Source organism: Microtus ochrogaster, linkage group LG12 (genome assembly GCF_000317375.1).
Source record: "Microtus ochrogaster isolate Prairie Vole_2 linkage group LG12, MicOch1.0, whole genome shotgun sequence".
Lineage (NCBI taxonomy): Eukaryota > Metazoa > Chordata > Mammalia > Rodentia > Cricetidae > Microtus > Microtus ochrogaster.
The window spans coordinates 2,357,441-2,370,641 of record NC_022036.1 but is presented as its reverse complement, the minus strand read 5'-3'; positions in this window follow the sequence as shown (position 1 = coordinate 2,370,641).

The window sequence follows — 13,201 nt, the reverse complement described above, 5'->3', positions numbered from 1 at the left end:
GAACCCCTCCTCCCACTGCTGACAAACTAGGTAGCTACCTTGAAATCCAGTCAGGCTTTTACTGGTCTACACAGCAGTGATAAGACTCACATCTTCATCAACATCATTGGTAGCTTAGGCAAGATAAGAAATTCTTAAAGGAATAAATTAGTTAAAAGGTGAAAGACCCTACAGACCCCCTCCTCAAAACCCATAGCTAGCATGCTCCCGGGGGAACATCCTGTTTGCTTTAAAAAAAATTTCTCCAGATCAGCAGCCAGCCTGCTCTAGTAAGAACATCCCATGTGCTTGAGAGAGCAGGATGTCTATGAGATAGGAAGACTGCAAGGCAGGATATCAATAAGATAGCACATCAACAAAGCAGGTTGACTGCAAAACAGGATATCTATAAGATAGGAACAGGATGACTGTTGCCAGACATCCATGCTGAGAGAGGAAACCATTCATGCCCCCCACCTCATTCCGATAACCATGCTTTTGCTTCTGTAAACTTGCTCTTTGCTCTTCCCTATGAAAAGCCCGCCCTCCAGTTGGCAGGCACGCAAGTCCTCCGAGAGATCTTGCCACCCTCAGGTACCTGTGTCTACTCAATAAACCTCTTGCGATTTGCATCCGTGTGGTCTCAGCCTGTTCCTTGGCGTTGGGGAGGTCTCCTCCCAAAAAAGGTCCTCGTCGAGGGTCTTTCAAAGGGAGAGGTTTTTTTTTTTTCAACCCACATTAAAAAAATGGGAAAGCACATTACAATGGAGGGATTTGGGTCTCTGTATGATAATATGCTGGACAGTTTAAAAATGGGAAAATTAAATGAGAGGATATATAATTTAGATGAGGTTTATATAATGTTAATTGTAAATATCAGCTTTATCATTTTCTCTTATCACTAAAAATATTGGTTAATCTGAGTGCTAAAATACAGGCCTTAAAAAATATAATAAAAAATTTCAGAGATATTCAAATTTGGACAAAGGAAGTTAAAGGAGAACCAATTTCAGTGTTGCATTATAAGAATAAAGAGGTTTTCAAACAACCTTAGTATATCCAGTAACCTCACAAAAATTGCCAAATGGTAGAAGGTCTGTTACAGCTAACTAGACTTCCGTGGCAATGTTAGACTTGAGATTCAATGAAACAATAGTCCCATATGGCATGCATCCACCTTTTGTAAAAGAAATGTTAATCTTGTGATCAGTTTGTAATAGAATTGGTTAAAGGTGTTTTAGAGCCTGGTTCAAAATTACAATGGAGTACCTCATTCAGAGAAGAGGCTAAGGTTATAGAACAATTGAATAAAGCTAGGGGTAGGAAAATCTCTCATGATCAAATTGTAGAAGGAAGTTATTCTACTTTAGAAAGGCAAACTGTACATGATGACCACACTCTGGATTTTACCCTTCAGCAGCTTTGAATGTTTGGGACAGAATTGGAGAAATAGGAAAGAAAATTGAGTCATTTACTAAAGTTATATAGGGCCCAAAAAAAGCCTTTATGGATTTCTTACAAAGATAGGCTGCAGCAGTAAATGGAATGATACCCAATTCAGAAGCTAGACAAATAATAAATGAATCTCTGGCATTTAAAAATGACAATTCTCTATGAAAAAGGATAATTAGACCATTAAAGACAAGGTCAGCACCTTTGGAGGAACAGGTTCAAGATAAAATTAATAGTGAAATGTTGGAGGAGGCTACTTGTTTTGTTCCCGGCTGCTCTGCCCTGAAATAATCACACAGAAACTATTTTTTTTTTGTTTTTGTTTTTCAAGACAGGGTTTCTCTGTGGTTTTGGAGCCTGTCCTGGAACTAGCTCTTGTAGACCAGGCTGGTCTCAAACTCACAAAGATCCGCCTGCCTCTGTCTTCTGAGTGCTGGAATTAAAGGCATGTGCCACCACTGCCCAGCTACTAAATATTTAAATCACTGCTTGGCCCATATTGGCTAACCCTTAAATTTTAATTTAACCCATCTCCATTAATTTGTGCATCACCATGAGGTCATGACCTACCAGCAAAGTTTCAGCACATCTGTCTCCAGTTGTGGCTCTATGGCTTCTCCATAACTCCACCCTTCTTTGTCCCAGCATTCAGTTTAGTTTTCCCCACCTAGCTAATTTCTACCTTGCTATAGACCATGCCAATTTCTTTATTTATTAACCAATAAAAGCTATACATAAACAGAAGAACCTCCCACACCATTTTCCCATTTTGTTTAAACAAAAAAGAAGATTTAACCTTACCATTTTAAAATTACATATAACAAAACAGTTACCTAACAAGAATCACAGTTACTATATTAATAACTACTTTATTTTTCATGATAACTAAGAAATACTATAACTATAATTATAAATTCTTCAACTCCATCAAAGACCACAGAAGGATATAATATTACGTAAGTAAATAGAAAGTACATTGTAAGCGACTTCTGAAACTCAAGAATTGACAGAGACATCTCACTGCTTGGACAGTCACCCAATGTTCTTCTGTACCACTGGGGCATCTTTCTTCAGCCTACAAACCAATAGTATTCAGTAGACATTTCCATAAAGCAGGAAGTTTCAAAGACAGTTCCACCTATATTCGCAGTTAGTCAGTCATTTTCTTCTGTATCCTGCAGAATGTCTGACAAACTCTTTCATAAAGAAGAAACCCCAAAGGATCGTCTCACCTTTAGACTAATTTAGCAGTCATTTCCCTGTGGATCTTGCATGTCTAGTTCTTCAAGCAGTCCTGGCAAAAGTTTTGCTCAAATGACCAAACAACTCTATGAGGAGCCTCTTTAAGGCTCATTATCCTCTTGAAGTATATTGGTGCTGCCAGGAACGGACGTGTCTCACTGTTATGAAAAGTCCTAAGATTTTAACACTCTTTAAATGCCATGTTCTGAAAGTCTCTGAAAGATTTGAAAAACACCTATCTAACTGAAATATATCTTTATATATCTAGAAAATCTAACTAACATGACAACAAGCTTGACTGTCATGGATGACTATTTATTAACCTGGATTTCTTAATTAAATATTACATTTTTAAATAAGCTGCACAATGATAATACCTTAAGCAAGAGCAGAAAATATATATACATATATATCTATATATATTATATATGTTATATATATAATAGCAAAAATGACCTTAAATTTGTATCAATAAACCAAGATCCATACTAATGCAAATCTGTACAGTTTATCTCCTTTTAAATGTAAAGAAACATTTGTAAAATATATTTGGGAATTTGGGCATAGTTCTCTAGAATACTTCCTCCTGATTGGGGACACTGTTAATCAGGTCTTTCCTGGTATGTCTTGTGTGCTAGGTTCAGTCAGTCAGCAATTAGGTGAAGTAAGTTTTGGGGTGCTCAGGGCAACCTTTTAGTGGTCTTGGTCCGCCAAACCATATTAGTTTAAAATGAATCCACAGGTTCTCACCTCTGTGGAAATAAAAGGAGGACCTCTTTTTCAAAACAACATATCCTTAGATCCATATTTTGAAATCAAGATACCTTTAAGATCTATATTGGTTTAGCTTAGCAGTCCATACAATGAAATGTCTCTTGGTACTTAGCTCATTCACAGTCAAAACATTCAAAGAAAACTCAATAATATACATAATCCAGATTCTTTGTAAATTCTCTACCTTTACTTGCCTTTTTTTTTTTTTTGGTTTTTTGAGACAAGGTTTCTCTGTAGCTTTGGTGCCTGTCCCGGAACTAGCTCTTGTAGACCAGGCTGGCCTTGAACTCCCAGAGATCTGCCTGCCTCTGCCTCCCAAGTGCTGAGATTAAAGGCATGCGCCACCACCGCCTGGCTACTTGCCTTATTTTTCCTTACTTCTTTTATCTATGACTGTCTCTTCTGTCTCTTTAAAGACTTTTTTAAATATTTTTTAAATAATTTGCTCCCTTTCCAACTCTCTATACTCTTTTTATTCTCTCTCCCAAGCCTACATACATTTATCTAACACAGTGACCCATTTAAAGGTCTTTTATATCTAAGTCTGTCCTATTATGTATCTACAACTCTTTAGTGTCCAAAAGTGCTTCATAAATGCTAAGTGCTTCTTAAATACTTATGCTCTGATATTGTTAGGATATATATGGTACTTCTTGCTTGCTCTGCACAGTCCAACATGGTGGAAGTCTGTTCAATACCTCTTCACGCCATGCACATTGCCCTGGTTCCACATTTGCAGAGGTTCTATGTTGAGCCATTGTAACATACTGCTTACAAAACTTTTAAATCCTTGGTCTCCTGAAAGAACCAGAGGTCACACTGGCAGCATGGCCCAGAAAGCTGCTTTTAAAGTTGTACAGCTTTTATTCTGCTACCACTGAGTCAGTAAACCTCTCTTAAAGGAGCATGCCACCAGGAAACAGCAAGAATCTGTTTTAAACTCTGTATGTTTGTGTCTCAAATTCCTTTTCAAGCCCTCTCAGGTGTTATATGGATTTAGTCCACCATGTTGGTGTGCAAATTTGTTGTAATGAAGAGCTGCTTGTTGATCCTGGCTACTCTGCCACAAAATAACCACACAGAAACTATATTACTTTAATCACTGATTGGCCCATTAACTCTAGCTTCTTACATCTTAATTTTATCCATCTCCATTAATCTGTGCATCACTATGAGGTTGTGGCCTACCAGCAAAGTTTTAGCATGTTTGTCTCTAGCAGCAACTCCATTGCTTCTGTCTGAATCTGTCCCTCTTTCTACGAGCATTAAATTTAGTTTTTCCTACCTAGATAATTTTTACCTTGCTATAAGCTAAGCTAGTTTCTTTATTCATTAGCCAATAAAAGCATCAGATAGACAGGACTTCCCACATCAGTGACTTTCATGGCCATGATGATGGATGTATAGGAGAAGTTATTTCCAGAAGTTTGATGAAAAATTGAAATGTCAAGTGTTATAATTGTGGCAAACAAGGTCACCTTAAAAGGAATTGTAGACAGAGTGTTTCTAGAAACAATATATTTCCTAAGAATAATACATTATGCAGAATGTGTGGCAAAGGCTGTCATTAGATTAATGAAGGTAAATCAATGAGAAATGCTCAAGATAATCCTTTGCTGTTGGGAAACTCTGTGGCAGGTCTTTTGTATTCTGATTCCACAGGTGTAGGTATAACAATAGTTTCATCAGAATCTTGTCATCCTAATTGGCTTCTCCATGATATGTATTTTCAATTTTTAGGAATCAGAAGTTTATCTCAGGTAAACTAGAGCATATGATGAATCAAATATATTGGTCCAGAAGGACAAGAGAGGAATATTAATACCATATGTGGCTAACATAGCAATGACGTCTGAAGACATGATTTTTTACAACAGTGGAACACTCAGATTAACATTCCTCCAGAAATTAATGAAACAATTCATTTGCGTTATCTATTGCCTAAAGGATAGGCTCTATAGCTATTGATCTAAAAGATTGTTTCTTTGGTGCGGGAGAATTATCTGTATTCTGTCAATCATGTTTTAAATAAACACTGATTGGCTAGGCAGGAAGAATAGGTGGGGAAACCAGACAGGAAATAGAAATGATGTAATGAGAATAGGAGAATTCTGTGAAGGAGGAACTTGATTCCTCCCACTTCTGCCCAGATTACCGAAGCAACAGGATGTGACTTGCTCCACTGAAAAAGGTACTGAGCCACATGGCTAACATAGATCAGAAAAAATGGGTTAATCAAGATCTGAGAGTTCACCACTGAGAGGCTAGAGCTAATGGGCCAATCAGCTTATAATTTATAGAGATCTTTGTGTGATTTTCTCTGGAACTAAACAGCTGGGGGTACCGCTGGGACAAAAACAACAACAAGCAGGCCTGACCCTCCATGTTACATTTCTTCACTATACTTTTACAAGAAAAGGGCAGAGAAAATTTTTCTTCCCAGTGCCTAATTATAATCATTCTCAGTCTGCTAAGAGATATCAGTGGAAGGTTCTCCCACAGGGAATATTAAATATCCCTACTTTGTGGCAATATTTTGTAAGCCAGTCACTGAAAAATTATACATAAGCAATTTCCTGAATCCATACTTTACCATTACTTGAAGGACATTTTACTACCTGATTCAAATGTAGATACTTTAGAAAAAAATGTTTGAAGAAGTAAAGAAAATTCTGGATTGTTGGGGATTAAAAATTGCACCTGAAAAATTGCAAAGAGGAGATTCTATTAATTTTTTTAGTCTATAAAATAAGTTTACAAAAAATTAGACCCCAAAGGTGAAAATTAGGAGAGATCCATTGCAAAATCTAAATGACTTCCAAATATTCTTAGGAGGCATTTCCCATTTATGAGCCAGTGTTGGGAAAGAACCTGATGGCCTGATTGATTTAAATAAAATCATAGGTGGTTTCAAGGACTTAAATATTTCCAGAGAATTATCGGCTGAAACTAAAAGAGAATTGAATTTGATTGAAGAAAATTACAAAAGACATATGTAGTTCATGTGGATCTGAATCATAACTGCATTCTGATCATATTAACCTTTAAACACTCCCCCAAAGGAATTTTAATACAGCAGGAAGATATTATCTTAAAATGGATATTTCTACCATATAAACCAAGTAAAAAATAAAAAACTTACATGGGAAAGGTTTCTGAGTTAATTCTAAAGGGAAAGTTGAGACTTTGTCAAACAGTAGGAATAGACACAGCAGAAATTATAGTACCATTTTTAATAATGATTAAATTGACACATTATGGAAATAAAGGGAATGCTGACAAAGATCTTGCACTAATTTTAGGGAAGAAGTTAACAACAACTATCCCAAAACAAGAGAATTCAACTTGTAAAGTGATCCTTCCTTGCATTGTACAGGACACACAAATAACTGGAGCCCCTACATTTCATACTGATGCAAATAAATCACAAAAGGGAGGATACACATCAGAAAATTTATGTAATGTGGATGAAAATCTTGTGATTCTGTACAAAAGATAGGATTATATGCCATTCTCATGGTACTAAAGGATTTAAAAAGCCTCAACAAAGGTAATGATTCTCAATATGCAGAAAGTATTGTTTTGCATATTGAAACCATTAAATTTATACCAGATGATACAGAATTGACTTTATTATTTATTCAGTTACAGAATAAAAGTCATCCCATAACCACAACACACATCAGATCCCATATGGGTCTACGAGGTCCTCTAGCACATGACAATGCAGAAACTGATCAATTATTGATTGGAAATGTGCTGAAGGCCTCAAAAATTCATAAAAAATATCAAGAACAAACTTTTTTTTAAAATTGACTTTTCCATCAAAAGACATCAAGTCAAGGAAATTATAAGAAAACTTCCTCAACTGGTCTTTATACAAACACCATTACTGGCAGGAGGTAACCCAACAGATACTCAAAGGAGTGAAATCTGGCAGATGTATGTATTCCATTTTGTAGAATTTGGGAAATTAAAATATGTACAGCACACCATGATACCTATTGGGTTTTTTGATGGGCAATGACTTTGAGTTTGGAAAAGGCTGATTTGATAATCACACATTTGGTAGAAGTTATGGCCATCATGGGTATACCTGCACAAATAAAGACTGATAATATTCGAGCATATATCTCTAACAAAATAAAAAAATTTCTGAGTATAATATAATGCATATTGCAAGTACATCAAAATATTCTACATACTAGAAAGTTATAGCAAGAGCAATTGTACCTAAAGGATATGTTAAATAAGCAGAAAATAATGATAAATATACCTATAAATATATTACATAAAACTTCATTAACTTTGAATGAAAAAGGAACAACAGCTGTGGAGAGACATTAAACAGTAGAAAAAAATTACAGAATTAAATTGTCTGATATGCTCTGAAGATGTACTGATCTCAGAATAGATACCAGGACACACGTTTTGTTGGGGAAAGGGTTTTGTTTTGTTTCAACAGGAGAATAAAAGTTATGGATACCATCAAAATTGATAGAGATTTGATTTGAACAAGAAACACATCTTAATTAAAAGAGATGATAGTCTATCAAGATGTGTGGCCATTTAATCTAAATTAACCTAATAAAGCTGGGTGGTGGAGGTAAACACTTTTAATCCCAGCACTCTGGAGGCAGAGGCAAGCAAATATCTGTGAGTTCAAGGCCAGGTCTACAAGAGCTAGTTCCTTGGCAGGCTACAAAGCTACAGAGAAACCCTGTCTTGAAAAACAAACAAATATACGAAAACATATAAAACTAACAATACTTTTGAACAGATATAACTTGAAAAAAGAAAATCTCCCCAAAATTAGGGATGGGGAAAAGTTTTCTTTCTGTCTTTTCAGGAGACTGAAGGTATCCAGCTAAGAAATATAAACACCACTGGAAAAATGAAAACTCTGAAGAAAAAGGAGAAATCATCCAGAAAAAAATGACAAAAAAAGAGTAAATTGGCCTGTTGATATATGATATTTCTAACAAGATAAAATTTTATAAGTCTTTCTAAATGTTTGTTTCTGCTAGTCTGTACAGATATATAATGCAAATGACTCATTGTAGTCCCAGTCTGGTTAAAGATTAAAGATGGTTTGGAGTTGTAGTGTGGCTCTCTTCTTCTCTAAACCCAATGCTTATTAAAGTGAAATTGAAAATCTCTGTTTTATGTCAGAACAGCCACATGTTGATAGTAGTTTCTGTTCAGCCCAGTCCTGCAGCCATTTGTCCCAAAGAAATACACAGAGGACTACATTAATTATAAACTGGTTGGTTGACCTATTAGCTAAGGCTTCTTATTTACTAATTTTTACAACATACACTAACCCATTATTCTTGTTGTGTTAGCCATGTGGCTTGGTAACTTTCATTTGTGAGGCATTCTCATCTTGTTTTCTTTCTATCTGGTTGATGACTGCTGACTGAATCTTTCATCTTCCCATAATTCTCCTGTTCTCTTTTTCCCACCTCTACTTCCTGTCTGGTCTCCCTGACTATACTTCCTGGCTACTGGCTAATCAGTGTTTTATTAAAACACAAGTGACAGGATACAGACCGTTGTCCCACAACAGCCACCTGATATAGGACAGAAAAAAAGTTAAGAATTATTATATTGCCATTAATCTCATATTTTTGTTTTATATTGACTGTTTAGTAGCTTCTTTTCTTAACTTATAAAATTTAATATATATGTTACTACATATGCTATATTTAGAAGATATATTATAATGTTAAGATACATATAGTGTATTATAAATAAAATATATATATTTAAACATTTTGTTATGACATTAATCATCATACTGTGTACTAATTCTAGAAAAGTGTTTTATCTACCTTCCTGTATATGATTTTGTATTTAAGTCTCTTATCATTTTTTTGCAGTAATCCAAGAGCACATCTAACAGCAACCTTTGAAGTCTTCATAAAGTGGATGGGAATCACAATGATGATTCCACCAGGGTATGATAGATGAAAAAAACCACCTAAAGATCAATGTTGGACTACAAACTGCTCAGAACAATTTTTAGGTGGCTAGCTGCGATGATTCAGCCTAACAGACTATTCGAGCCAAGACCTCAGATAAGTACTGTACTTTCCCATTTGTAGATTATATACAACAAATGATACAACAACTTCTCCCTGGACTTGACAAATAACACATTTTTTTTCTTTTAGTATCCCCTAAAGAGTCCGTCATCCCAAGACAGCAGAAAGTTAATTTTAGGTTATGATGCCCACATTCTTAATAGTTGAGGTAGTCAGCTTTTGGTCATTCAATGGGTTATGGGTATTCGTCATTGTTTAGGGGGCTTGGTTGCAAGTAGTTATTAGATAATGCCATGAGGAAAGTTGGACAAAGGAGATTCTCTGTGTGAGTTCTTCTCTTGAAAATAAAAAGAGATATATAAATATTATAAGATAAAAGGGTAGATTATTGAGTCTACTCTGAATAGAAAAAAATGGAGGATATAGATATAAGAAAAAAGTTATATCATTGAGTCTACTTTTAATAAGCAACTACTAGATTTAAATGTTCTACATTGAATTGGATTTTATATATTGTATACAAATTTGGTATATTGATACAAATTTGAGACTAATTTTGTTAGAACATACTATATATACATTTCTACTCTCATTCAAGGTATTGTGTTTATACAACTTATTTAAATGTAATAAAAAATTTCTAGTCCTTAAAAATTATTATTACCAATTGTTTAAGATAATAAGGAAATAGTACCTAGTAGTTAATCACCTGCAATAATAAAACCTGTAGTCACATCAGGTATGTTTTCAAGATCAAACAAAAATATATTTTAGATAGTCAGGTCATCTTCAAACACTTCAGAGATCTACAGAAAGTGGTAATTAAATTGTTTTAATATTATAGGTTCTTGTTTTATGACAATGAGACATGTGTGCTCCTGGCAACACCAATCTACTTCAGAGAAGTTAATGGATACTGAAGAAACACCACATGGAATTTACTTTCTTTGCGGCAAATGTAAGACACTGGACAAGAAAATTCCCTTGATTTGACTGTTGATATTTTGCTCTCCTACTTAGACAAGCAGGACATGAAAGAAAGGGAGTGCCAAACATTGTCATGATAAGGAAGGACAGCCCTTCATAATATTCTGCTTCACAGAAAAGTCTGTCAGATATGCTAGGCCCATAGGCCAAAGATAGATGCCTCAAAGTTGCAGAGCAAATTTAGGTAATTGTCTAGGCAGCCAGCAGTTTTTTTCATTTCTCACTTTTTTTGGGGGGAGGGGAAGACATTTGCTTATACTTCATTCTTTCTCAGTTAATATTATTTCCTTCATGTGTTTCTGAGGTAGTTGAAGAGTAGATATTTATAGTTTTCCTGACAGGCGGTGGTGGCACCTTTAATTTCTGCAGCCACAGTAGTTAGATATAGCCATAGTTAGACATAGCCTGGCAGTGGTGATGTACACATTTATTGCCATCACCAGAGAGGAATATAAGATGGTATGAATGATGGAGGGAATGATGATCTTTCTATGTGTTGCTCTCATTGGTTAATAAAGAAACTGCCTTGGCTTTTTGATAGGTCAGGATTTAGATAGGTGGGGTAGACAGAACAGAATGCTGGGAGGAAGTGAGGCTATCGCCATGCCTCTCCTCTCTGGGTCAGAGGCCGCGAAGGAGCCAGCTGCCAGGTCAGATATGCTGAATCTTTCCCGGTAAGACACCACCTTGTGGTGCTACACAGATTATGAGAAATGGGTTAAGCAAGATATGAGAATTAGCCAAGAAGAGGCTAGATATAATGGGCCAGACAGTGTTTAAATTAATACAATTTGTGTGTTGTTATTTCGGGTTATAAGCTAGCTGGTTGCCGGGAGCTGGGCTGCAGCGTAAAGCTAACTGTGTGGGAGCCAGCAGGTAGAAAAGCAGGCCTGCTCACCTCATCAATACAGTAAGAGACAGGATCTCACTTTCTTTCAGTATGAAGATTTCATAGAGGTTATAACTCTCTAGTGGCTTGGCTGCTTTTCTTTTCTGATCTTCAGGTTGAACCATAATATCTTTCTCTGAGTTTTTATTATTTGTGCTATGCTAATTGTTTATGTGTGTCCCCAAAGAGATTCTTAGCTCCATGTCATTAGGAATGATTCTATGATTGTTTATTTTTGTACTTGTATCCAAAAGCAACTGAATTCATACCTAGAAGTCAATAAAACATCTTTAATGAGTAAATGAATCCATTCTTAGGAATAATTTTAGAGAGTTCAACTTTTGTAGTGTATTTCAAGCAAAGTGGTAGAATAAAGGATGCTCAGCAAAAATTTGTCATGTTGCCTCTCTCTTATGCCAAAGTACTAGTCAAAACAAATACACGGCTAGTGAGAAGGTTTAGTTCATAAAGGCACTTGCTGCCAAACCTGAATTTAACATATTGGACCCATATGGAAGAAGGAAAGAATCAACTCTTTAAATTTGTGCTCAGACAGACACACACACACACACGCACCATATATTTATGGGGGGTAAATGATAGATAGATAAGGTAAAGAAAAATATTACTGAAATAATAAAATAGATGTAGAACTGCACCAGAAATCTGAACTGCCTGAACAGTTCACTTATCAATTCTAGTGATCTGAAGATTGAACTCATGATGCCAGACATGGTGGTGTATTCCTTTTTCCACCTGAGACATTTCCCCTAGTGCCAGGTTGGTATTGTCTCCATGTAGTAGATATGATATGGAAGTATAATTGTTTGATTATTATTTTCCTAATTGTGATTTGTGTTTAAAAATTAATTTGAGTAGCTTTTAAGAAACACCATTAATGATAACCTAATAGATTACCTGACTGAAATACATTTATTAGTGTTAGTTATTTCAAATATACCTAATTATATTCAATATAGCTAACTATACATACTCTAAAAACTCTTACTCTTAATAAGAATAAATTCATGCAATAAAATAGAGGAATATCCACTTAACTTCTTTGTTCTTATCCCCAAAAGTGATTATTATCACTTTCCATAAAATCCGGTATTTATATGCCTACAGAATACATATCAGAATGCTTTTTACTGAGATAAATCCTCATTAAAATAATTGCATATTACAATATGCAAATTATTTAAATATCAAGAGTTTAAACTAACAATTAGATTAACATAAGGCATAACTCTACACCCTTGCTCTTTCTTTCTACTCTTAGCCTTTCTCATCTTTAACTGACTGGAGTTGGCCAGCAGATTTCAGTCCCACCCCAATTACCTTTGACACTAAAATTCATCTTCAATAGAAGAAAGAAAGAGTAAGAAAACAAGATGAGACTCAACATATGTCTATAAATTTTAATGTGTTTTATATGTTATACACATATATAGAAAAAACAAAAATACAAAAAATAATTAATGTTTTAAGGGATAATTTGGGATTTCATTCATATCTCTGAAACAGGAATAAAAAAGAACAGCTTTATGAAAGTATTGTGCAAGAATTTCTTCCAAATTGAAATAATCCTTCCAAAATGAAGGGCAGAGATTCCTTTGATTTAGCAAGTAAGACGTGACAAGTGTCAGAGAGCCTCTGAAAAAAAAACAAGGTTCTTAGCTGAGTGTTGGTGGTGCACGCCTTTAATTCCAGCACTCAGAAGGCAGATGCATGTGGATCTATGTGAGTTCGAGGCCAGCTCGGTCTATAAGAGCTAGTGCCAGGACAGGCTCCAAAGCTACAGCGAAAACCTAGCTTGAAAAAAAAAAAA